At 33.7% G+C, this 24678-nt stretch overlaps 1 pseudogene; it reads left to right on the plus strand.

The window, feature by feature from the left end:
* Positions 1-1351: 1351 nt before the first annotated feature.
* Positions 1352-24678, plus strand: part of LOC149549972 (glycine dehydrogenase (decarboxylating), mitochondrial-like) — a 36780-nt pseudogene continuing 13453 nt past the window's right edge.

A 24678-nucleotide genomic window follows, 5' to 3' on the forward strand; every position in this document is an offset into this window, starting at 1 on the left:
TTCATTATTCTTCCCAATCATTAAATATAAGTATTCAATATTTACCTATTTTTCTATTAGTTTGACTTTAAAACATAATTACTATATATTTTAACTAATAATTAAAATATGAAAATAATTTATTAAAAAATACAAAGATATTTATTTTTTGAAAAATATTTAAAATTAATTGACAACTTGAACAAAATATAAAGATAAAAAAATGTGAAAAAAGAAAAGAAATTCGTTCTAAATAATTCATTATATTCAAAGTCTTGTACTTTGATATTTTTTATTTTCAGTTTAAAGTTTCTTTCACTTTTGTACTTTCACTAAGCCAAGCTCAATTAATGAACTATATATACATATATAATCATAATTATAATGAAAAGTGAACCTATTCTTTGAGCTATCAAAAAGTAACTTTAATGCTTTTCTAGATAAACTTAGTCTCTTCTGTACTATATCTAGGGCTAAGATCTCCCAAGCTAAATCTATCTGCTTAGGGTGGGAGAAGCAACCCCCAGATTGGCTTTCCCAATTCAGCCTTCAATGGGGTGGTCCTAATAAGATCACCAGATATCTTGGGATCCCCTTTTCGGCGGAGCCTACCCTCAAAGACATGTGGTCCTGGGTTAAAGAGAAGATTGATAAGAAGCTTGGAAAATGGCATAACAGGGCCCTTTCTCTAGTAGGTAGAATTCAGGTTTGCCAGAAAATGTTGTCCTCTTACACCATTTATTACTCTTCCGCCTAGTTATTTAATAACTATTAGATTGCTGAAATTCAGAAGTCCATCCGAAACTTTCTTTGGTCTGATGGCAAAGGAAATAATAAAATTCATTCTGTTAAGTGGGCTTGGTGCAGCACTGAGGAAACCCTTGGGGGGCTTGGGCTGAAAGATTTAAGAACTCAGGGCATAGCCCTGTCTACCAAGTGGATTTTTCAGTCCATGGAGGGTGATTCTCCTTGGAAAGTGGTGGTTAGAAACAACATTGCGGGAGGTGTTCCTAAGAAAGCTAAATCCTGGACTAACCTCCCCTTTTGTTATCTCCTGCTTGGCAACTTTCCTGTTATGGTCCAAGGCTCCATGGTTTTCAGGTCTATCTGGAAGGCTTGGGATCATGTCATGAAATTCATCATTCACAAAGAGTTTCACTCTAGCAATCAACTCCATGGTGAAAGGTCCATTTGGTGGAATCTTCACCTAAATGGTAAACCTTTGGCCCTTACTCAAGGGTGTTTTGCCAGACTTTGGGCTATGAAAGGTATTAAGCAATTCATGGACCTTTATGAGCAAAATCATATTCTGCCCTGGAATGAGCTTAAGAATAAATATTGTATCCTAGACTCTCATAGAAGAACTCATAACATGATTGTGCAAGCTGCTATTGGTCTTCCTGTTATTTGCAATGTTGATTCTCACAGGTATTTAAAGTGTAAATGGCCCGATGGTGTTGTCACTAACCTTCTTAAGGCTAAGAACATTTATAAAATTCTTGCTTGTAACACTGATATTATTGATCACGTCAATACTGTTTGGTACTCTTCTTTTGATGCTAATGATTGGAAAAAGTATTTTGAAATTTTATGGAAGAATTCTGTTGAACCTAAAATTAGATGTTTCAAATGGTTAGTCTTTTTGGGTAGGCTACCTATTAAGAGAGATCTTTCTAATTTTGATACTTGTAATTTTTGTAGAGTTCTTGAAACTGGTAGACATATCCTTCTTGACTATATTTTTGCTAAAGAATTATGGAATATGTTTGGCATCATCTATCCTATTGATGTTACTATTCTTGATATTATTTCTGGGCATATTGATGGTCTTCCTAAAGATACCAATTTATTTTGGAATATTTTATCGTCTAACATTCTTTGGCAGATTTGGAAATGCAGGAACGAGGAAAGGTACCAAGGTAAGCAAAGGGGTCTTACTGAGTTTTTTCGAAAACTCACTTATTTTAAAACCTACTTGCAGGTTCAGGCTACAATGTTGATTGAGCGGGAAAAATTGAGAAGGTTCCTGCATGATGGGTACCAATGGCATAGAACTTTGGATGACTTGCAAGTTTTCGCGCATGCTTGTAATAGGCCGACCAAGGAGATCAAAGAGAAAGGGCATGCCAGAAAAGAGGAATTATTCATGCTGATGCACATTCAAGAGCACAAAAGAATTGTTTGGATGGAGGGCCCCTTAGGGTGGACAGCGTGGGTGGATACGCCCTATGATATTCTTGGCTAGATTGTTCCTCTACTCCTCTGTTATTCTTCTGACTTAATGTACAGCGGTTTCTGATTCTCTGTGGTGAAGCCTGGCCTCGTTGTTTTCTCTCGTGGTGACCTTTTTGGTTCTCCTCATTTTAATAACTCTTATATCTAATAGAAAAAAAAAGTGAACCTACGATTATAAAAAAAACAATTTAAAAATTACTATTTTCAAGTAATAAACTTCTTTTACATAATAACTCTACAACATAACTCAACCTAAGCTCTCTCTAAGTCCTTACATAAACAAAGGTGGTTAAATACTTTCCTCCGTTGGAGATGGGCAAGGGATGTATTAGTTATGAGAAGAAAACTAGCATGATTTCTGACCGCCACACTGGTGTAATAATTTAACTTCACACTGATGTCATAATTTAGCTTCAACTTCACATGGATTGGCATGAGTTGTCGAAAATGTCCATATCAAGAACTTTACTCTTAATTTAGTTACGCTTTTCAGTTTTCGGCATATATTTTAGGTTTTTTAGGATTACAATAAGTTATATTTTCTTCTGAGTTATCCTTTTATTATTTTATACCATCTATTTTATATTTTTCTGAATTATCCTTTTATTCCTCATCTTTTGCATTTGGTTTTCTATTAAATAATATATATTAAAAGCTACTATTTCGAAATAGTAAACGTCTTTTGCTTAATACCTCTATAACATATGAAATAAACTCAACTAAAATCTAAGTGTCTCCCACACTTTGGAGAAACAAGCGTATCACATATACATTTTTCCGTTGGAAAATAGCTCTTCGAGCATTTGAAATAGGGGTTTACTAATTCATAAGACATCTAGTATGATAAAATATTGGGATTTAATGATTGATTAGACAGTTAGCATGACAAAATCTACTATTTCTGACATTCACACTACTGTAATTATTTAACTTAACATGCATGGACATCAATTGCTCACAACTTCACACGCTGCAAGATTTGCATTCACATGTTTCTATATTTATAAATTATTTAATTTAGCATGGAGAAATGTACTAAATTGTTATTGTTTAGATTTGTGATGGTGTACAATAGACATCTTAACTTATCAGAATCTAAAGGAGTGTATCGTTATGTATCAATACAGTCCAATGATTCATTGATTTAAATAACTTGGCATTTGTCATGGTTTGGGATTGCAGAGGTTCCCACGAACATGCACATATCAAATTCGACTACCGGAAAACAAATGTGAAGTGCTACTTTTTGAATGGAAAGTAAAATGCATTATCAAGGACAAGATGCCAACTTTCAGTGGGGGTTGGGTATATTTCGCACGTGATAACAATATAAAGGAAGGAGATATTTGCATGTTTGAGCAGTTGAAGAGCAATCTTCAGTACGAATTTATTTTCAGGGTTCATATATTTTCTTGTCCTGTTCAAGAAATGGAGTAGGAAAAATAGGCAGAAGATGAGGAATGTAAATATGCAAAGGTTTCCTGGCAAAAGCTTAAATGTGATACGTAATTTAGTCAATTTTTGTGTTCGTAAATACCTACTTTATTTAATTAAAACATATGACAGTTTGTATACTCATTTTACGATGAGTTCATATTTATTTTTTGAAATTATGGGTACTTCGAATCGTACGCACGCTGTTCACTTTTTTTCATTTATTGATTACAACTGAGATGAAAGATAGGGAGTGATATATTTCTTGATTCACTGGCAGGCTCGCATGATAAATTTAAAATATACAATTTCTGGCTTTTACTAGTTATTTCACTTCACATAGAAGTTAGAAGGAACACATGGGGAATTTAAGCAAAAAAAAGTGTCTCTTGTCTCAGTTATGTCTTTTACTTTGTTGCATAGACTATTTAAGTTTACCAGAAGCATACGCAAAATGTGTTAGGTTCTAATCTTATAGCGGGGCTCAATTTGTTGAGGTTTTTCTTCACATTTATTTATTAATATGTTTGTATATAAGGAAAATTATCTAGCCAATCATGCTAACCAAATATTTATTTTGAAAAATTTCTTATATAATACTTTGAATTAATGGTTGGATAGTTACAAGAGAGGGAGTGATTCATTTGTTTTTACTTTGAACTAATAATATGGAATTAAATTACTTTTAATTTAACAAGTTGGAGGACATGGATAAAGGTAGATATATAAGAAAAAGTAGAAATAGAAAGAAATAGGAAATATAGTGAAAGACAATAGGGTAGAGGTCAATTAGTTGAACATCTTCTTTTCACAATTCTTAATACCTTATGTACATTTTTTTATGAAATCTTTGTTGACAAATCTCCTAGGTACTAAGATTTCATGGTCATTTAGAAAATATAATATTAGTGGTCACATCTTTTATTGTCTTTTACATATAAGAAATACAACTCATTCAATTTTGTGTAGTCATTATCAACATGATAACTTTGAAGTCACAACTATTGATTTAATAATGTAAACAATGGATCCTTAATTAAAAAAATGACATAACTCATATATAGATTATAAAGATAAATGAAAAAGAAAATAAAAAATATGCAGAGAGAGACCATTGATTCCAAATATATTTATTCTAAACATTTAATTTTCATGAAATTTTAAAAAATTGAAAAATAGTAGGAATAACATGGTCAACCAGCAATAAGACCCCATGAATACAACATAACAAATACTAACATCCAAACACCATTTCAGCTCCTGTCCTGGCCCCCTAACTTTGCTTTGGTTTGCATCCACCTGGTTTTCTAGCTATGAGCTCCCCTTGAATGCTTCTCATGGTTGGGCATGGGGGTTTCCCTAGTTCGATGCTCCTCTCAGCTGGGGGTCTTGGACTCTCTACATCTCTTGATGTGTCAATTCCCTTGGTTGTAGATAACAAGGGTGGCTCCCCCTTATTGGGTCCCATTGATGAAAACTCCTTTGCTAGAAAGTGAAGGTTTCCTCTACTAGGGGGAAGTCCCCTTTCAAATCTTTTAGTTCATGCATGGTGAATGGAATCATGGTCCAAGTTCTTGATGATAATATAGACGACTCTATTTGTGGTATGCGACTTTCTCTAGTTGGTCATTTCTTTCTTTTTAGGTTGAAATTGATTAGCTTAGGAAATGGGAAGTAGCTACATTATCTCTTAATAGAATTGTTAAGATTAATGCTCTCCTAGATAGTTTTTTTTTTTTTTTTTTTCCCTTTAAAAGAAAGGAGGATCTTTCATTGGTCCTCACTAATGGGCCCTAGTATTTAGGGTGTACAAAGAAAAATATCCATTATTTTTTAAGTGGAAACCAAAACTGGACCCATCTTTTGACTTGGGAGGTTTTACACCAATGTGGTCAAACTATTAGGGCTACTACTTGCATTTTATAGTACTAAGGTATTCAGGTTTGTAGCACATTTTTTTGGGTCCCTTATGTCAGTGGACAAGGTTACTCAAACTAAATCTCTCTTTCTTTTTGCTAGAATTTGTGTTAGTGTCTCACTTAATAAGATTCTTCCTATGTCTATAACCCTAAACTCCAAGTTGAGGTCCTATGTTCAACTACTAGTTTTTGAAAAGGAAGATTTGTCCTTGTGAGATGTAGAGGATATAGTCACGTTGACCTTTCTTATACTTCTTCTCCCTATAGATTTGAGGTGGTTTCTAAGAAATCTATAGAGGCACTTGTCTCTCCTTTGAAATCCCACATCCTTCTAGAGAGTAAGGACCCTCTTTTTATAGATAGAGCTTTGGGGTTAGTAGTTGAGCTTCTCCCTAATACTAAATCTATCCCTCTACTCACACTTGTCCAAAAATTTTTTTGGATGAGTTGGTAAGATCTTCCAACCCTAAAATGATGACTTCTTTGGAGGTTGTAGTAAGCCCTCTCCGTTTTGATTCAACCTTGACTATTTCAATGGTTCTTCCTTGTTTGAGATCCTTGGGTGGGGAAGGAAGTGATCATTTTCTTAATGGGTCATCAAGATTTGATAACATAGTTGATCTGGGTAAGTATACATGTTGTTGTGCCAAAAGGGGGGTATAAGTGGATACCTTTTTTTTGAAATCGGCAATTTTTGAACTTCAACAAGAATTTGAAGATAGTTACATTCAAAATTTTAAGATATGAAAAAACCAAAAGTAGTAGTCCTTTGAAGATAGTTAACTCTTTTTTGAAATTCTTTAATTGCTCTAGTCAAAAGTTACTTGACACTATGTAGTCACTATTATATTTGACCCCATTTTTAGACCAAAATTTTTGACCATCTAAAAAAATGGGTTCAAATTGGTCGTTTTATGCAGGCAATGTATATAATTTTTTTAGCTAGAAGCCCGTGTTGGTCGAAATTTTGACCAACACAAACTTACACTTTCCCAAAATTAAAAACAAGCTCTTTGCTGCACCCTAAATTCAATCTTGCGTGATCAGAAGAAAGGCTGTGTGGTTAATGTTTGTCGTATACTGCTTTTGTGGTGCCATTACATGTAGAGGAAGGGTTTGAAGATTACGTGCCATTAGCATTTTACTGTGTGAGTTCCAACAGCGTTTGGCAGCTTAAATGCAACCTCTGCTAGAATAGCAAGGTTCTATCTCTATTATATCTCCTTCTTTTCGTTGTTCAGCACATCATCTTCAATGTGATTGGAATTCGTAATATATAATTTTCCTCAGGGGCTCCCACCTTACATGCCTTGCATGGATGTTCTGTTTATTGGTTTGGGAGTTTTCTTTTCACTGCTAGACACCTCTATTTTAAGTTGTGATCTTCTAGCCATTGGCTAGCTTCATGGTGGATTCTGCAACTGTGGGTTTGATGCTTTGGATTGGCATGAAAGGTTTTCCAAAGCTTTAAGAGATGTAAGCTTTGATTCAAGTTGCCTCGATTTCAGGATGTCAACTAAAGCCTCCATTACATGTGCATCAATTAATGACTCTCTACGACTATCATCAAGATCAAATTTTGCAAGAGCTTTTGCCATTTCCAATTTTGATTCAGCTGACCCCCTGCAAAGGCAATCAACCACTGCCTTGCACCAGTTTTCCATCACCATAGCTTTAATGTTTTTCGGAGAGTTTGCTAGTTCATCTAACATTTGTTCAATTTCTATTCCCCTATTTAAGCATCCATCACCTACATCATAATGCAAAAAGCTATTGAGATAGCTGATAATTGATTCTTTGCTTCTCACAATTACATAATAATTTCTATTCAACACTTATCCATAAAATGAGAATCTGCTAGTTCGAACAAGCCTTCAAGAAATTGTGATATCGGTGGCCCCACTATATTGGCTTCTCTCTTGACTATAGCTCCTCAATTATTCTGTGCCTATTTTCCCTATGTTTTGCTTTTAATTGTTTTCATAAAAATTAAGCTTGTAGAGTCTTCAAGAAACCATTTAGCCAATGGGTGAAAGAATGGCAAAATTATAGAAAAGAGACAGTTCAAAATAATTCACACAATTAAAACTATGCTAGAGTTTGTGTAAACTGATACAACAATTATGTACCCCATTTTCTTCAATACAGATTCTATTCACAAATAAAGCTTATCTACATCAATTGTGCCCTTGTTTATCCAATGTGCTCACAAGTTTGAACCTCTTCACATTGATGCTGGTGGCATTCACGCTAGATCACTTAATGCTAATAAAGTTACAGACCCTTGCCAGTGTAGTCATGGGTTTTGTCTCTTTTAATGTGTAGAGAATCCTCTTTCATTAGATAACAACACTCTTATGATCTCAAATCAACCCATCAATGTAGAGCAATTAGTCAGACCCTAGAGTGGGTCCATCTATATGTAACAGATCATCGAGTTGGGATAACTCATCATCCTATTGAAGATATAATGCAGGGTGAAGGCTTGGATAATTTTGTTGATGCTCTTGTTTTAAAACGGGAAATGGATGCAATTGCATCTTTTACTGATAACTCTTGATACTGGTAAATTCTTCTCATAAATTTCATGACCAGGCTACAATTTTCAATAGTTCCAGCAATGTCTTGAGGATCAAATCAATTGCTTGGCACTAACTCGTACAATTCCACATTTTAAAGTTTTTGTAGCATTTATTGTATCACTAAATATTTACACTTTAATCAGTTAGCTTTGATGTTATATTAATAATGGCATCAACTATGGTCTTATCATTTCTATTTCTATCCTTAGAGACTCAAAAATGGAGGAAATGGAAATACTCTTTAAGATATAGGAAAATATAGTAAATAACTCTCCCGGAAACCCATTTCATTTCTTCAAGCACACAAATAATTTGATAATATTCAATTCTATTAGTAAACCACCTATATATGTAGATAGAAGTGAGAAAAACAAAATCAAAGGCCCCAAACCAACACTTTTGTTATTCACAGGTAGATCTATGTGACCAGATTCTCTATAAGCCCTTTAGAAGAGGAAACACTTAGTTTCAACCATGGAACTAGACTAGGGAATGCACAGTGAGACAAGACTAGGCCAAAAAAGCCAACAATCCATAGAATCAGAACACTACAAAGCAACAGCCTCCGAACATGGAGAAATCTAATGCAGTTGTTCAAGGTTATTAGCACTTGCAATAAATGCTTTTCTATAAAAATTTAAACATGGAGAAGGTTAATATGGCATTCTTCTGCAGACCACAAGGGCCATCCTTCTTACTTAAATTTAAATGGTGGGGGAGTTTAGGGAAGTAAACATATGATAGTCCTCAATACAGGAAAAAAACCTTAATCCAGTAGTATCCAGCCAGGCATATCTTACATCAATATAACTTCAACTTTTAGGGGATGACTACCAAGTTGTTACACAGAAAGTTCCAAGAATGTTGATATGTATAAAATATATAGATTTCTTCACTGAAACATAACTAGGACGGAGAACTCCTCAACAACAAATATGCCAGACAATAATCTAGACTGTAAAATCATTGTATGTGGGGAGTGTTGATGTGTGTTTTATGACCACATTAACCATAGAATAAAATATTGGAGTATCTTATCCTCTCTTGATCAAAATTCCATGCATGCTAAGGTTGCAAGTAAGATCACACAAGTAATTTCCAATGTTCCTTGTAGGTTGCATAGGCTCAATGGTAAATGTGATATGTTGTAGGTTATGATCCAACAGTAGGTTATGTTCCCTGTAGGTTTTCTAACAGTGTTATAGAACTAATTAACATCATTAGTTACATCTTGGGGTTTGATCCTATTTTCGTTCATTCTTAATCCTTGCAATTATCTTTTTCAAATCCAGTTTCCATTTCTTTTCTTTTTTTCTCTTCAATGTTAGTTTGTGTGAGTTTTGATGTTTTTTCTTCTTCTTCCTCATTTTCATATTTTAACTTAAAGATTTCCTACCTTTATCTATCTTCTTCTGTTCTATGACCTTAGCTTTCTTGGGTCTTGGGCCTTATGTGATGCAGAGAATCTACTCAGTGATTCAAATTTGCATGTTTCATTATTCTTCTTTGCAAAAATTAAGTAGAGATTCACAAGAACTTTTAATTTGCTGATGACAATAATGTCTCCAATACAATAAAATAGCTTAATTGTCTCACTCCTTTTCCAAATGTTTAATTGAGACTTAAAATATTTTGAACTTCGAGTAGTCAAAATTTAAATGGACTCAATGACAGTAAATAGATTGTAATGCAATTGACTACTTAGAACATCTTTCTATAATTGTTTCCCATCAAACAATAAACTCTTTCAGAAAAGTCCATTTCAAATTCATTATGTCCTGTAATTCTATCAGTATAATATAACCATTAAGATTTTCAATGGCATGGCTTCTTCAATGACATACCTCTACAAAATGGATTACTCTTGGGTCCCTCTGAATGGCGTCACTGTCATTACAAACACACATTCAATTTACATATTGTGACCAATCTAAAAATCCCTTCAATACAGTCTAACATCCATACGAATTAAAAATGATATGTGTTCCCTTTTAATTGTGACTGTGGCAACAAGTCTCTCAGCAACATTCAACCATCTTCCATTATCTGGCTACACTCAATCCAATATGCATAGACCGGTTTGTCTGGAACTGTTTTGGGTTTCAATGCATAAGAATGTTTAAGACTTAATCATTGCTTAATCAATTTTAAAGAGAAACCCGATGTATCACACTAGACTGCTACTGTTCCCAAATTGGGACTATTTAAATCTGATGTAGAACTAAAACCAAATCTTGAAAAAGAAACCGGTATCATAAAGCATACCCCAATTTCATATTCAAACATTTAACTTCTTGAAACCAATAACCAATACCAAGAATTGACTTGGAGCAAAACAAAATTGAGATCTTTGAAATTGTACTGTAATTGGTGATGACTTCAATCACAACTCTCTTTTAAACTATTGCTAAACCATTTCATACTCATCATGACCAGCCACCAAGGTAAGAACAGAGAAATTATAAATAGATTTAGTATCTTCTAACCAAATAGCAATTAGCGCAGGTTTTGAATACAATATAGTTCCATAAAATTTGTTTACTCCATCTATGATGATTCAAAAATTTAAGAACATAGAAATGTGCATAAGAACAATGAAAAAACAAAAGATCTAAACATAATTAAATTCTACCATTATTCCATTCCTGATTACATTGTTTCTCCACTTTCCTTGATTCTCAAATCTTCTCATACTACTACTATTCAGAAAAATTATATATATTCCTCTCGGGTTTCTTTAATTACATGTATCTAAAGATATTCAAAAGAAGGTAACCCAATAACTAATTCTTAAAACTGACTTTTAACTTCCCACACCCAACTCATTATAATTCTAAATATATTAAAGATACTAGTAAAGTATCTTGGAGTTTATTCAAAACTCTTAACTTATAACCCCTAATTACATCATTAAATTAAATATATAAAACTAAGACTCATCCCAACATTATTAAAATAATCATTTAAAGTGCATTAGAATCCCAGATCTTAAAAATAATTGGAATCTCTGGATGCCCCTGTATCATTATGCCTTTGCCTTCTTCCTTGTAGCTCTTGTATGTCCCTATTTAGCTAGTTTTTCTAGCTTAGTAGTAGGAGGAGTCCGATCTCCTTGTAACCTTGTGAGGTTGAGGAGTAACCTCAACTTTTATTGCCAAAATATTAGGTGTGTCTACCACCTCTACACTCTTCATAATGTTGTCCTTGATTGGTTTTATGCTTATTCTTCCTAATTGAACCTTTATTGAAACTTTGCTTCCCTTCTTCATCACTTCCCATTATTCTTTGATAATGCCCTCATTTTTTCTAATATTTTCCACAAATTTCTTTGCCTTCATTTTTCTAGATCATTTGTATAATTATTCCCTTGTCTAAATTTCTCGTTATAAGTCCCCCATATTTATGCTTCCTTATCTCTAGTTGAGACCAACATAACCTCAGCATGTTTTTCAAGAAATTCTTGGCTAACCTCATAACCAAGAATGGTGAATAAATATTTCTCTAGGATCAATAACCTCCATGCATGAAAAATTAGTTTCAACCATAAAGAAATTTATATCTGTATACTTCTCCACAACTAACCTAGGTATTGTATGCATATATTTCATCTCTATTTGAAATCCCTTGAACAAACCAAGCAGATCACAAATAATGTCACCTTTGTATTACATGTGGTAGTGCTCAGTTACCAAAGCATTTGTTGGTACATAATTAGTCAAAGCATGTGGGTGCATGTTTCTTTTCTTCATTACAAACACAAACATTTTAGTTTAATCCAATGGCTTTGTTCAATCGTTTATTGCTTAATCATTTAATGTTTAATGTTGATCAGATGAGCCCTATAATATCTAATGCCATAGAATTTTAGGGCCGCCAGCCAGCATCCCCACATTCCATATGAAATCATTTGAACATATGGAGATCTTCGAAAAATAAATGATTTTAGAGATAACTAAAATAAATGTGAGTACTTCAAACTTATCATAAGAAGGAAATCACTTATTATTTTCTTTTTTATGTTATGGATGATTTCAATTTTCAACTTCACCAAAAGACCAAGGATGTGTTGAAATATTTCACTATTTTGAATGCAATTGTAGTCAATATATTCTAGGTTTAAATGTGTCAAATTATAGCAATTCTAATTTTTGTAGATACACTGCTGGATATTTTTTGTGTAGATATTTTGTTTTCAACATTTTGATTTTGTTGATAAGTTATCCTTCTCTAATTAACATACTCTTTCAGATGGAAATAATTAACATACATTGTCTATAAATCCACATTTTGCAAACATCTATGCCTTCTAGAAATTATAGGATCATTTTAGTTACATTTGAAAACAATAATCAAGAAAAACCATATGTGCAGATATAAACATTAATCACAAAATTTCCAATTTATTTCTAGATGTATTTTCCTGTGAAGAAAGACCAGGCTTGACAATATGAACGCTGAACAAAATGAGACAATGGCTGTATTGTGGGCTCAGTTTCGAAGAAAACCTAATAAATGTTATTTTCCTTGCAAAAAGTGTAAAGGGTTAAAGACTCAAAGAATTCTAATCACAACAGCCCAGAGTCATTGTAGGCAACATGGTCATGTTGAAGGGGGTCATGATTTTCGTTCATTGGTAAATGTGGATTTTGTATTGGAGGAACATGGAGGTGTGAATATCCAAGCTGAGGATAACACTCTCATGGAAGAAGATGATAATGTGCCAGAGGACATGATTTAAGAAGATGGTATTGGGGTAGGTGATGAAGACGCTCACAATGATGGTACTAGCGAATCTGATAATGATGATGAAGATGGTCTTGATATACCTTTACTTGAGAAGGCACACGAGCCCTTATACGAAGGCTCCCAAACAACTCTGCTCTCGGCTATAGTGTTGTTTGTGAACTTAAAGGTTATGAATGGTATATCCAATGTAGCAATGTCACGTATGCTAAGGTATGTCATTTTTGTCATCTTCAATGTTAGCATACAATTACTATTCATTATATTAACAATGCATATTTGTTGTTGTAGGTTGACTAGTGAGTTTTTGTTACCACCATCAAACATTTTGCCTCGTTCGTATCGAGAATTATCTAATATTATGGATCAGATTGGAATGAAGTATCAAACAATACATGCATGTCCCAATGATCACATTCTATATCATAAACAACATGAATTTGCAACAGAATGCCCTAATTGTCATAGTAGTAGATATCGGTTAGATCAAATAACAAAAAAAGTGCCTCACAAGGTTCTTCGGTACATTCCCATTATCCCACGTCTTCAACGGTTATTCAGGTGCGCTAGCTTGGCACAATTTATGGATTACCATGCACGCAATAGAATTCAGGATGACATTATGCGAATGCCTGCTGATGGTTCTACATTTAAAGAGATAGAAGAAACATGGTCACATTTTAAAGAAGAATCTCGTAATCTGAAGCTTTCATTGGCAGTGGATGTTGTCAATCCATATGGAGATATGAGATCTGTTTACTCAGTGTGGCCTATTTTTTTTTATTAAAAATAATATTCCTCCTTGGATATTCATAAAGAGGGAGCACATAATGTTGTCAATGATTGTGCCAGGTTTTTTTTTCATTTTATAGTTATCTAAGTTAATTTATAAATAGTGCATGAAAATGGTAATAATAATAATGTAATGTTTGTGTTCATTCAATTGCTAGGTAAATACCAAGTTAAAGATATGAACGTGTATATTGAGCCCCTAATTGACGAGTTGTTGAAGTTATGGAATGGCATCACTATGTATGACATCTCTAGACCGATAGGACATCGATAATTTCAATTCCATGCAATGCTTGTATGGACAATACATGATGCCCCTAGGCTAACTCATTTTTGTGGTATGTTATATTGTTAATATCACATATTTTTGGTCTATTATATTGCTTACACATTACTATCAAATGTTTAAGTTGTGCATGATAATTGTACATGATCCACTTCTACATGATCTTTTAGGTCTTCAAACAAAGGGAAAATTTGCATGTCCAGTTTGTGGTCTGAAGATGAAATCTTGTCATTCAAAAACTTTAAGAAAGTAGGTGTTTGATGAGTTTAAAGACTTTTTCCACAATAATCATAGGTATCGAATTGCTGAAAAACATCTTTTCAATGGAAAAGAAGAGACATCATCAAGGCCATGAAGAATGACACCTCATTTATGGAAGTTGGAATATAATCGACTAAATTGTCGAGGTAATATCCAATTTATCGTTCGAAGTTTAAAATTTGTATTTTGATATTGTATTATATTTACTAATGTTGTAATTGATGCTTGTGAAGGTCATCAAGGCATCAATGACCAACTTCCTAGAGGAATGAAAAGTTATCGTACTCAATTTAGTAGGTTACCGTACTACAAGGATCTCCGAATTGCGCATTTGTTTGATGCTATGCATACTAGAAAGAATGTAACAGAGACACTATGGAAAATGTTGGATGGAAGGAAGGATAGAGAAAAAATTACCAAAATCTATACTGACATTTATGAATCCAATCATGCACTAAAAGCTTCCATTGAATCAAATAGCAATGGAGACTGCATAAATACAAGTGCCCTTCCTTGGTTATTAACGGAGCAACAAAGTGATGCATTAAAAGGAGTCATAAAAAAAAACAAAATTTCCAATAGGATTTGCTGCAAATACAAGCACTCTTCTATCAAAGAAAGGTGATTTTGGGCCAGGGTTGAAAACACATGATTGGCATACCTTCGTCAAGGTAAGTCATGTTCTCTATTTACAGTATATTTGTAAGATTGAATGTACTACCTATTGCATTATTTAATAATATATTGAAATGATCATTTTTAATGATTGCAGTTCATCCTACCTCTATCCCTTCCACAATAGGTTGACAACAGTATTAAAAAAATTATATATGATCTTGGAAAATACATGAGGTTAGAAGTGTTTTTTCTTAGATTTGTAGCTTTTTCTCTTCAATCTATTGTAAAATTTTATTTGAAATCTTGTTTATCTTGTTTTGCGTGTTGAATCTCTTTTAGGTGGTTATCATCTAAAGAAATTGACAAAAAAATATAAAATATTGAAAGAGAAAAATTCCACTGCTTATGTGTGAAATGCAAAAGTGTTTACCTTCAAGCTTTTTCAATGCTCAAGAACACTACCTCATACATCAAGTTGAAGAGATTGAATTGTGTGGACCTATACAAGCTAGATCAATGTGGATGGTTGAGAGGCACTTGAAATTTATGAAGGGCTTGGTTCAACAAAAAGCACTTCTGAGGGTTCTATGATAGAGGGATATATGGTATACTAGACCATGCTATACATTACTGAATATCTTCCAAAGTTTACAGCACATATCTATGTAGATCACATTTGGGATCCCAACTCTAAGAAAAAATTTGAAGGGGAGTACCTGATGGGGAAAGGTAGAATGAGGAGGTTGAGAGGTAATTATAAGGTTTTTTTTTTTTAAAGTTTAATAATTATTATTCATCATCAATATATATAAGTTGTTTGTAACTAGTGTAATTGTTTTCTTTATAGTTGGTCATGAGTGGGATGGATTACACTTGTATATTGCAAACAATCTTGATTGGATGATAGTATGGATTGAACAGTCTCAAGAAAATGGTTGCTCATTAACATGGGATGGTGTTGTATCATTGGTTAAAGAAGCTCATCGTAATGGAGATCCCAATGTTACACAAATGGTACTTGATCTAATATATGGCTTAAGAGATACAAAGGTACGCATAAGATTACTAATCATCACACATAAGTTTAATATCAACTCACAGATCGATGTAAATAATCTTGACATGTTTGAATAATTGCAGGTTAAATACCACAAAGCTATGTACTACCGTGGCTATAAATTTCGCACAAAAAAGTTATATGGAACGAAGAAAACATGTGATTCTGGGATAAGTGTTGTCTTTGTGGTCACAAATATTTCATCTAGAACTAACATACATCCTCAACAATCTGAAAATTGATACTATGGCATTTTGGATGATATACTTGAGTGCGACTTTAATTCATTCCAAATAGTTGTATTTTTCATCAAATACTTCAGGTTACGATTAAATCGAAATGATCCTGATAGGATTGTTATTGAACATGATAGTGGATTTACCATGATTAATACAAGGTCATTTGAGCCAGTCGGAGATGAGCCCTATGTTCTTCCAAGCCAATGCGAGCAAGTGTTTTATTTTGGTGTTCCACACAAACTAGGTTGGTCATTTTTTGTTAGACATGACCCAAGAGGAAGGCCGGTAAAGTATAATGTGATCAAAGAAGAAGAAATTGAAGAAGTAGAAGAGGAAGTAAATGATTATCAGGAACAACAATTACCCAGTGATGAAGATGAAGAAGATGGTGATGATTTTGGTCATGCTGATGATAATGGTGATAATGATGATGATGATGTTGATGACGATCATGATCATGGTGATGATCATGGCGATGATGGTCATGATGATGATGGTGATAAAGATGATGATGATGGCGATGAAGATGGTGGTTGTGACGATGATGATCAAAGTGACAAGTACGATGATGGTGATGATGATGATGATGATGACATGGATGAAGATCATGATGATCAATGAAATGTCTAGCTAGGATCAATGTCAACTATGATGGGGTCTTGTACGACCAAATTTTTTTTTCTAAACCATATGTGCACATATAAACATTAAGTAGAACATGTCAAATATTTTTTTAAATATACACATTACTTACACTAAATTTTTAAATTAAGACAAATGATTTACATATAAAATCTACTTTATTATTAATATTTTTTTTGGTAAGTCTATTACTTTAATTTCACTACTAATTTCTAAGACTTACTAATTTTTTTCATAGGGCACTATGGATGCACCATCTCAGACACCTTCAGTACAGGTAAACATTAAATATTGTAAATTTTAATGTTAATATGGAAAAAAATGCCGTATTATTATGTTCTTTTCTTTATGGCTTTGGAGTTTTTTTGATGAAATTTTACTAATATTTGATGTCACAAATGATAGGAAAAAGCTAGAATGACCGCTCATCAAATGCGATCTGAAATATGAGCTTCATATCTACATAATATCACCCTTAGTACTGACATTGTGTTCATCACCTAGAAAATCAAGCAAAGATACACTGATGAACTTGTTAACATTATCATCGAGGCTGACAGAAGTGAGGAGAAAGAGGCACTGAGAACAGAATTGGGCCGTAGGATCCAATCTTTGCAGGTAAGCAATAATTCAACTAAAGCAATAATTGAAGTTCAATAGATATGAATATTTTATACTATCTTATGGATCATGATCTCTAATTTTATGTGTACTTGTATAGACATATGTGCCATTTGTGACATCACATGGTGAACATGGTGATGGTCGTTGCTCACAACCTTCATGTAAGTAGCACTTTGTTTGTTTTCATCAACATTATAACACTTACTTTTTTTTTGTGGACATTTGTAGCTAGTATTCCATTTGATCTTTATCCATTGCAAATGTCTTTGCTAACAATATTGTATTCTTCAGCTCATGATGAAGTGTGGACTCCTCCTTCAGTTGCCAGTCCACTATTGCCGAGTGCATCGTCAGCAACAAGGGGCATGCAAACATCCTCATCTATGCCCACTAGAATTGGTAAAACCTTGTTTTGCTATATTTTGTAATGTATTTGTACAAGTTGATGAAAAATGAAGTGGCATATCAGTGCTTAAATGATGTCTATAGAAGCCTGCATACACACAAACACATGCATACACACACCATGCATACATACATACATACATATTTTGCATTCGTGTGAAGACCCTGCTTAGATGCAATGATTGCTATATGTTTGATTCATGAGAGATGAATTCTTCTAAACTAACTACTCATAAAATCCTTATAAACTATTGCAAAATCTAATTGTTAAAAATAGGACATGCAGTCTAGGACATGCAATCCTTAATGGAATGCAAGGAAAAAACATTTTTGCTAGTCAATTTCTTCAATTTGATTATATCCATAAGTGTGCTTTAATTCATTTGGTGTCTGCTTTAATTGTCACGATGTTTCAGTTAATAGACCAGCAGAGAGCAGTACTGCTGAAGTTGATCCATTTCCTAGAGTAGTTCGTGTGATTAGTACTGGTTCATATGAAGGGACATTATTGCTGAATAAGAAAACTATGTTTTCGTTAAAAGAACGAAAGCTTCCAGGTGCTTTAAAATTGTTTTTATTTAAAGTTTAGATTTAATTTATTTTATATTACTCATTTTGGACTGATAAATCCTTTATGTTTTTGTAGGTAATAATGTTTTCTTTGACCATCTTTTTCATATGACATTGAGACTATTCAGACCCACCATACGTAAAAGGTATGTAGTTTCATATCATTGCTACATAATTTTTATTTCCTTCCATTTATTGTAATATATTAAAGTTATTGATCTAACAATCTATTTGTTTTTAAAAAGGTGGAATTTACAAACCATGGAATTAAAAAATCAGCTCATTGCATCTTTTGACGAGAAATTTGGAAAAAACATTTTTGACAATGGCCTACTTCTAAAAAGAGCAGCAAAGCATATAAAGACTGTGAGGGATCAATATAGAAGGGCTCTTAAGGATAACCCAAAGTATGACCCTCCTGCTATGATTCCACCAATGGAGTGGAATGAAATAGTAGAAGATGCAAAGGAGAAAAAGCTATGTGAAGATAGAGATAATGAAGCAACACAGGGCAAAAAGAGGTATGTCATGATAGTATTAGGTACATTGTAATCAAGCACTAATTGTTCATATTTGTAAATATATAATCTAAGATGTTTGAAATTGTTCATAGATTGTGGGACACATACGTGGCTACAAAAGCGAGACTAGAAAAGTTTGGCCAACACAAACTTGGCTCTGGTGGCTATATGAATCTCCAGTCTCAAGTTGTAAGTAGGACCAATGATATGAAATAATTTTTTTAAATATAATGTTGCAAACAATTTTGTCTAGTGAAACCATACATACAAAACTGATGATATTAAGCAAAAAATATAGGGCACATAATTCAATGTGGAGGTCACAGATGAAGATAGAAACTTGCCTTGAAGGAAGACTATAAAGTCATGGCTACACGCCTATGTGAAGAATTTGTAAGCCTTGCCCAAGAATCCAGTTCACCAAATAATATCTCACAGGTAAATTGGTTAGGTGAAAAGTAAATAAAATTGAATAGTTGATCCTTTTCTTTTTTGGTATTAGTTTTGAACGTAAATTGACTGCATAACAATGTGCATAACATTTTACTGCAGCCTTCACATCCTACCATAGAACCTACTCGTGACGAAGGCCATAATGTGCATTATAGTGGTGGAGCTATTAATTTGCTATTGGAAATTAACTATGCAATTATGAATACAATTTAACATCATCAATTGCAATTTGACGTGTATCCTTTGTTTGAATATTTCAGAGCATGTTCAACATCATGTCAAAGGAGTGGAACATGTTCCAAGTGTTCAACATGTTGACGTGGCAGCGGATCAAAACGTTAATGTACATGATGTGGCATTGTCAGGTAAGAAAAATGCATGTTATGTTGTACTAGCACTTAATTATAGACTAGTAACAGTTAAAAAATGAAAAAGAGTTTGCCAATTTATCCCATTCACTTGTTCTTGCAACAGAGCCCCTTTTAGTGCAACAACCTCCTGCTCCTGCAAAGAGAAGGAGCCATCATAATTTGACATTGCACGTGCCAGAAGAGGAGGAGAATGATGCAGATATGGATGCTCCTATGAGCACTTTTCTCAAGAGAGCTCAGAAAAACAAAAAGAAGAAATGATGTTTTAAAAATCTTGTTTGAGAAACCTTGTTGGATAATGAAAGAACTTTGTTTTAAGTAATTATGTATGAATGATGTGTATTAATACTGATTTTTATTTTATGTTAATGAATATTGTTATGTCTTAATGAAGTCTTGATTAGTATTGTGTATTAATGAATTTTATATCATATTAATGAATGTTATGTGATTGTATTGATTGAATGTTATAGTTCATAAATGGATGAATGAATAAATGAAGTATGTAATTAGATGATAATGGGTACTTTAGATTGATGTTAGGGGGAGGGGGGTGAGGCTAGATGAGCTTCCACCTTCATGTGGTTGGCCTTGTTAAGTAGAGAATATTATAGTATTATTGAAACCAAGTGAAGCTCAAACTAACATAAAATGGACACTTCACATGTGGTAGGTCTAAAATGATCCATGACTACTGCTGCCCATAACATGAATTTTTGAAATACATTCTGATATCACCAATTTCAATACTCTATTCGAAGTATAGGAGTGGTCTATAGTCTTAGCATGAATTTTGAGTAATGCCTCAGTCTAGATTGCCTCAGAAGTGGCTAGAAGAAGCTTGCACGAGTCTGAGACTATGAAATCTCCCTGCCTTGGCCAAGAAGAACTTGCCAACTCTCTACTATTATGGCAAACTACAGAGTGGTGTGGCTGGTCTGCAACCAACCAATAAGTTCACAATTAAAGGAATGATCCTTCCTTCACCAAGGATTGCCAAGCAATGATCTCAAGTGTACCAATTTGATCAATGCTAGAAATATCTACAGGATACAAGCATTAATTACAATATATCTTCTATGTATGAAATCTATCATGGTCTGGAAGGATTGAAAAAAAATGTAGAATGTGTACATGGTTTGGCGAGAGCATTTATTAGTGGATTAAAGAAATCGGGCACTATTAATGTTGACGATGCTCCATTCCTTGATATTGTAAAGGTTATAGGCTTATTGTTAAGCAAGGTGAGATGGGCATCAAAACTTCTATCATTACTGTCTCAGCTCATGGAATGAATCCTGCAAGTACTACAATGTGTGGAATGAAAATTGTTGTTGTTTGAACTGTTGCTAAAGAAAATATCAATATGGAGAAACTAAGGAAGGAGGGTGTTAAATAAGATATATTAAATCATTCAAAATTTAGCTGATAATTCTATCATAAAACTCTACAGGTGTGCAAACTGTGGACATAGAGATGAGCATGCACCAGATAATAGTTGTTGGGTCTGTGGATCAGAAGATGGTGCTCAAGACTGTGAGAAAAATAGGAAGAAGAGCAGAGTTATGGCCATTGAATCCTTATCAGCCTGGTCACATCACCACTTCTATATATACGAAAGTTTATAATAATTATAGAAAGCACAGATACATTGGGAGTTTTGGGTATTTCAAGCTTGTAGATGAAGATGAGATTTCAAATAGACGCACTTTCATGTAAGTCAGAGCAAAACCCAATAAAGTAACTCAAACCCTATTTTATGTTTCATCCTAACCAATGTTGATAAAATGTGCTGATGGATAATCTTGTTGCAAGTTTATGTTAAGGTCACTTGCTAGATCTTTTCACCTTCCAAAGAAGAAAATAATCAGAGGTTCCAATGTTTAATGCATTATTTCAAATTTATCATCTTTAATGAATTCCCAACCCAAGTAGTCTATTTCACAGCCCCACCTTTGACAATTTTCTGAATAATGTGATCATTATGCTTAACATGGGCTAGTGATATTTTTAATAGTTGTAAATGCTCATTCTTGAGCATATTCTAATTGGAAAATCTCAATGAACAAATATACATGATTTGTAGATTTTGATTATAAAATTTATTTTTGTATAAGGAGTTTAAATTAAATTTTCCAAATCAGTCGGAGGAGCTAATTATTTTATCATGTTATCACAATTTTGATTCATAGATAAATTTTATGAAATCATCTCCTAATACCAAGCGGCAAAGTTGATTTTATTAGAAGGAATAGATCAATACTTTTGGAATAGACCATTACTTTGGGACATTGTCAGCGACCTTAAAGAGGTGACCTGGTGGGGTAGATTGTTGAGCCTACATAGAGAGGCCAACTTGGTGAGACGAGATGGTGAGTCGACTTGGTGAGATGACCTGGAGAGCTAACTTGGTGAGATGACTTAAGGAGTTAATCCTTATTGATTGAAAATCAGTGGTTAATTGTCTACAAATTTGGTTGGAGACAACTCCTTGTGTTTTTCTAGTGCTTGGACCAATTTAGTTGCCTCTTTGTCAGTAGTCTTTGATTGTTACCAAGCTGAGCGCTACATTTGTCTAATTTCACTGCCATGTTTATGGTGACTCACTACAAGTTATGTTCTCTATTGTTTATTTGTATCTTGAATCCTTCTCCCCAATCCTCAACCTCAATGTGGTTCCACTATCTTTTATCCCTGCCTTATGTTAGTATTGTTTGATGTTTTAATTATTTTCTTCATGTATTTGCTCAATGTAGGGGGTACTTCATGATGGAACTACAGTGGTAGTAAAGAAACTTTCTTCCAAATCATTCCAAGGACAAGAAGAATTTTCCACAAAGAAACTTTTCATTAGTCATGTGTAGCATCAGAACCTTGTAGCATTAAAAGGGTGGTGTGTGAAGGAGAAAGAGAGAGTACTAGTTGGTCAACACTCCAAGCTTCTCCAAGAGACATACTGCACAGATAGCTTCAGTTGCAAAGAGTTCACGGGTCAAAGACACCACACTGTGATAGATTAACAGTAGTTGGTGCACGTTGGAGTAACTGGGAGTTAGGAGGCCCGAACTTAGATCATTAAAGACATGCCATAAATAGCAGCATAGTTCCTCTATTATCTGCGATTTATACCAGGTTCTCTTTATCATTTGTTTGTGTTGGTAACTTTTGTTAGTAATGTAAACATAGATTAGTCTCCTGGGATATAGTCAGTGATTGCTCCTTCATGGTTTTGGATAGATTAAATGTTGTACGAGCTCTACTGTAGTGGAGAATAATAAAAATTTAGAACTGTTATCTCTTGAGTTTTCATATTGTTTGCACATTCCTTTGGTATTGTTACTATGTTCCCATGAGTGATTTCTTACAGTAGTATCCAAGCTTAAGACCTGGGTTACATGCTAACTATTTGACAAAATACTTCTATCCCAAACTTAATCTCCTTGATCAGAGCAAGCAGGGATTATTACACTATTCTTGATATCAGTTATTTGCATTTCAATTTTATGAGTTTCATTGGTACATTCAGCATTACAAATTTGATTATCATATTTAGAATTGGCTTACTTTGATGAAGTTTTAGTACTATCATTTCTTTCCAACATATTATCTAAAATTCAAACTAGAAGAATCACTTAAAAATCCCATAAGAAATTGCATAACAGTGAGGGTTAGTCATTGTCAAAGTGTTTGATGAAATGTCAAACAACTGAATTGGAAAGGAAATTGGTGCTTATTGAAGCCATACCCAGTTGGGGTTATTACATACCATTGACCTTTATGCAGTTTGACAGTTTGCTTGACCACTTAGAACATTTTCATTGATTGTTCTATATGGCTCATTTGATATTCACTGTTTCAAATCATAGAGTAAGGTAGTTCATTTTCTTGTTTGAATACTTAGAAATTATTTGATATTACCTTGTTGAAAAGGCTTATTTTCCTTCCATTCTGAATGGATAGATTTGATATGTATCAGTCATTGTAAAGAAGTAAAAGTTGTGCTTTCATTTTCATAATCTAAATTGAGATAAGATTGATTTGTTCAGAAGGCTTTTGAATTTCTTGTTTAAATGTAGACCTAAGCCTTTGAGTGTATATAAAAAGTTCAAGCACATGCATATGCATGTGTGTTTCCTTTTATTGGTGATAACATTTCCTTTTGCAAATTGTGTTTTGGATCAGATATAAATATCTAATCTACTTAGTTTTATCTGTGGGTTGAACTTTTACAAGATGTTGCAATTGATTGTCAATTTGCCTAAATGTCTTATATTATTTCTTTTAGTCATCAATTGACATCAATCTTCTAAAATATATCCAGGTTTCCATGTTGAAGGGAAGAGTAAATATTGCTGGTGGCACACCAAGCAGGTATTATGGTAATCATAACTCTGATGCAATTATATTGGAGTTTGGGTTATGAGCAGAGTTTCTGAGTCTTGATAGTAAGATTCAACTAGGAAAAATGAGCAGGAGACAGGAAAAAAATTTAAAAAATAAAGCCAAAAGACTAAGACACTAAAAGGCACCTTTACAACTCTAATCTGCCATTTAAGGATACTTCTGCTTTTTGTTTTAATGCCATGGATTTTAACTTCTATGTGCCTAAGATGATATTGCTAAATGATTATAAATATTCTATTCCACCCTGTAGTTTTGATCCATTCTGAATGTGTCCTCCAAACCTAATGCCAACCTTGGAATGGAGTGATGCCACCCTGGACGAGGTACAGCTAACCATGGAAGCTAAGGGAAAGTCTAAAAATTTCTCCTTTGATCACTGATCTGCATACTGGAGTACTCATTCTGCCTGATACAATCCAACTCAATGATTGACCCATTTGAACTTCCTACCTAAGCTCATGCACTTATGATTGTTATCCACTATGGTCCATGTAGCCATTATCAAACATTGATTTATTTTCTATCCAGTTGGAGGCATTGTCC

This window comes from Cupressus sempervirens, chromosome 7 (assembly GCF_028749045.1).
Source record: "Cupressus sempervirens isolate cs-2001-9-10 chromosome 7, ASM2874904v1, whole genome shotgun sequence".
Lineage (NCBI taxonomy): Eukaryota > Viridiplantae > Streptophyta > Pinopsida > Cupressales > Cupressaceae > Cupressus > Cupressus sempervirens.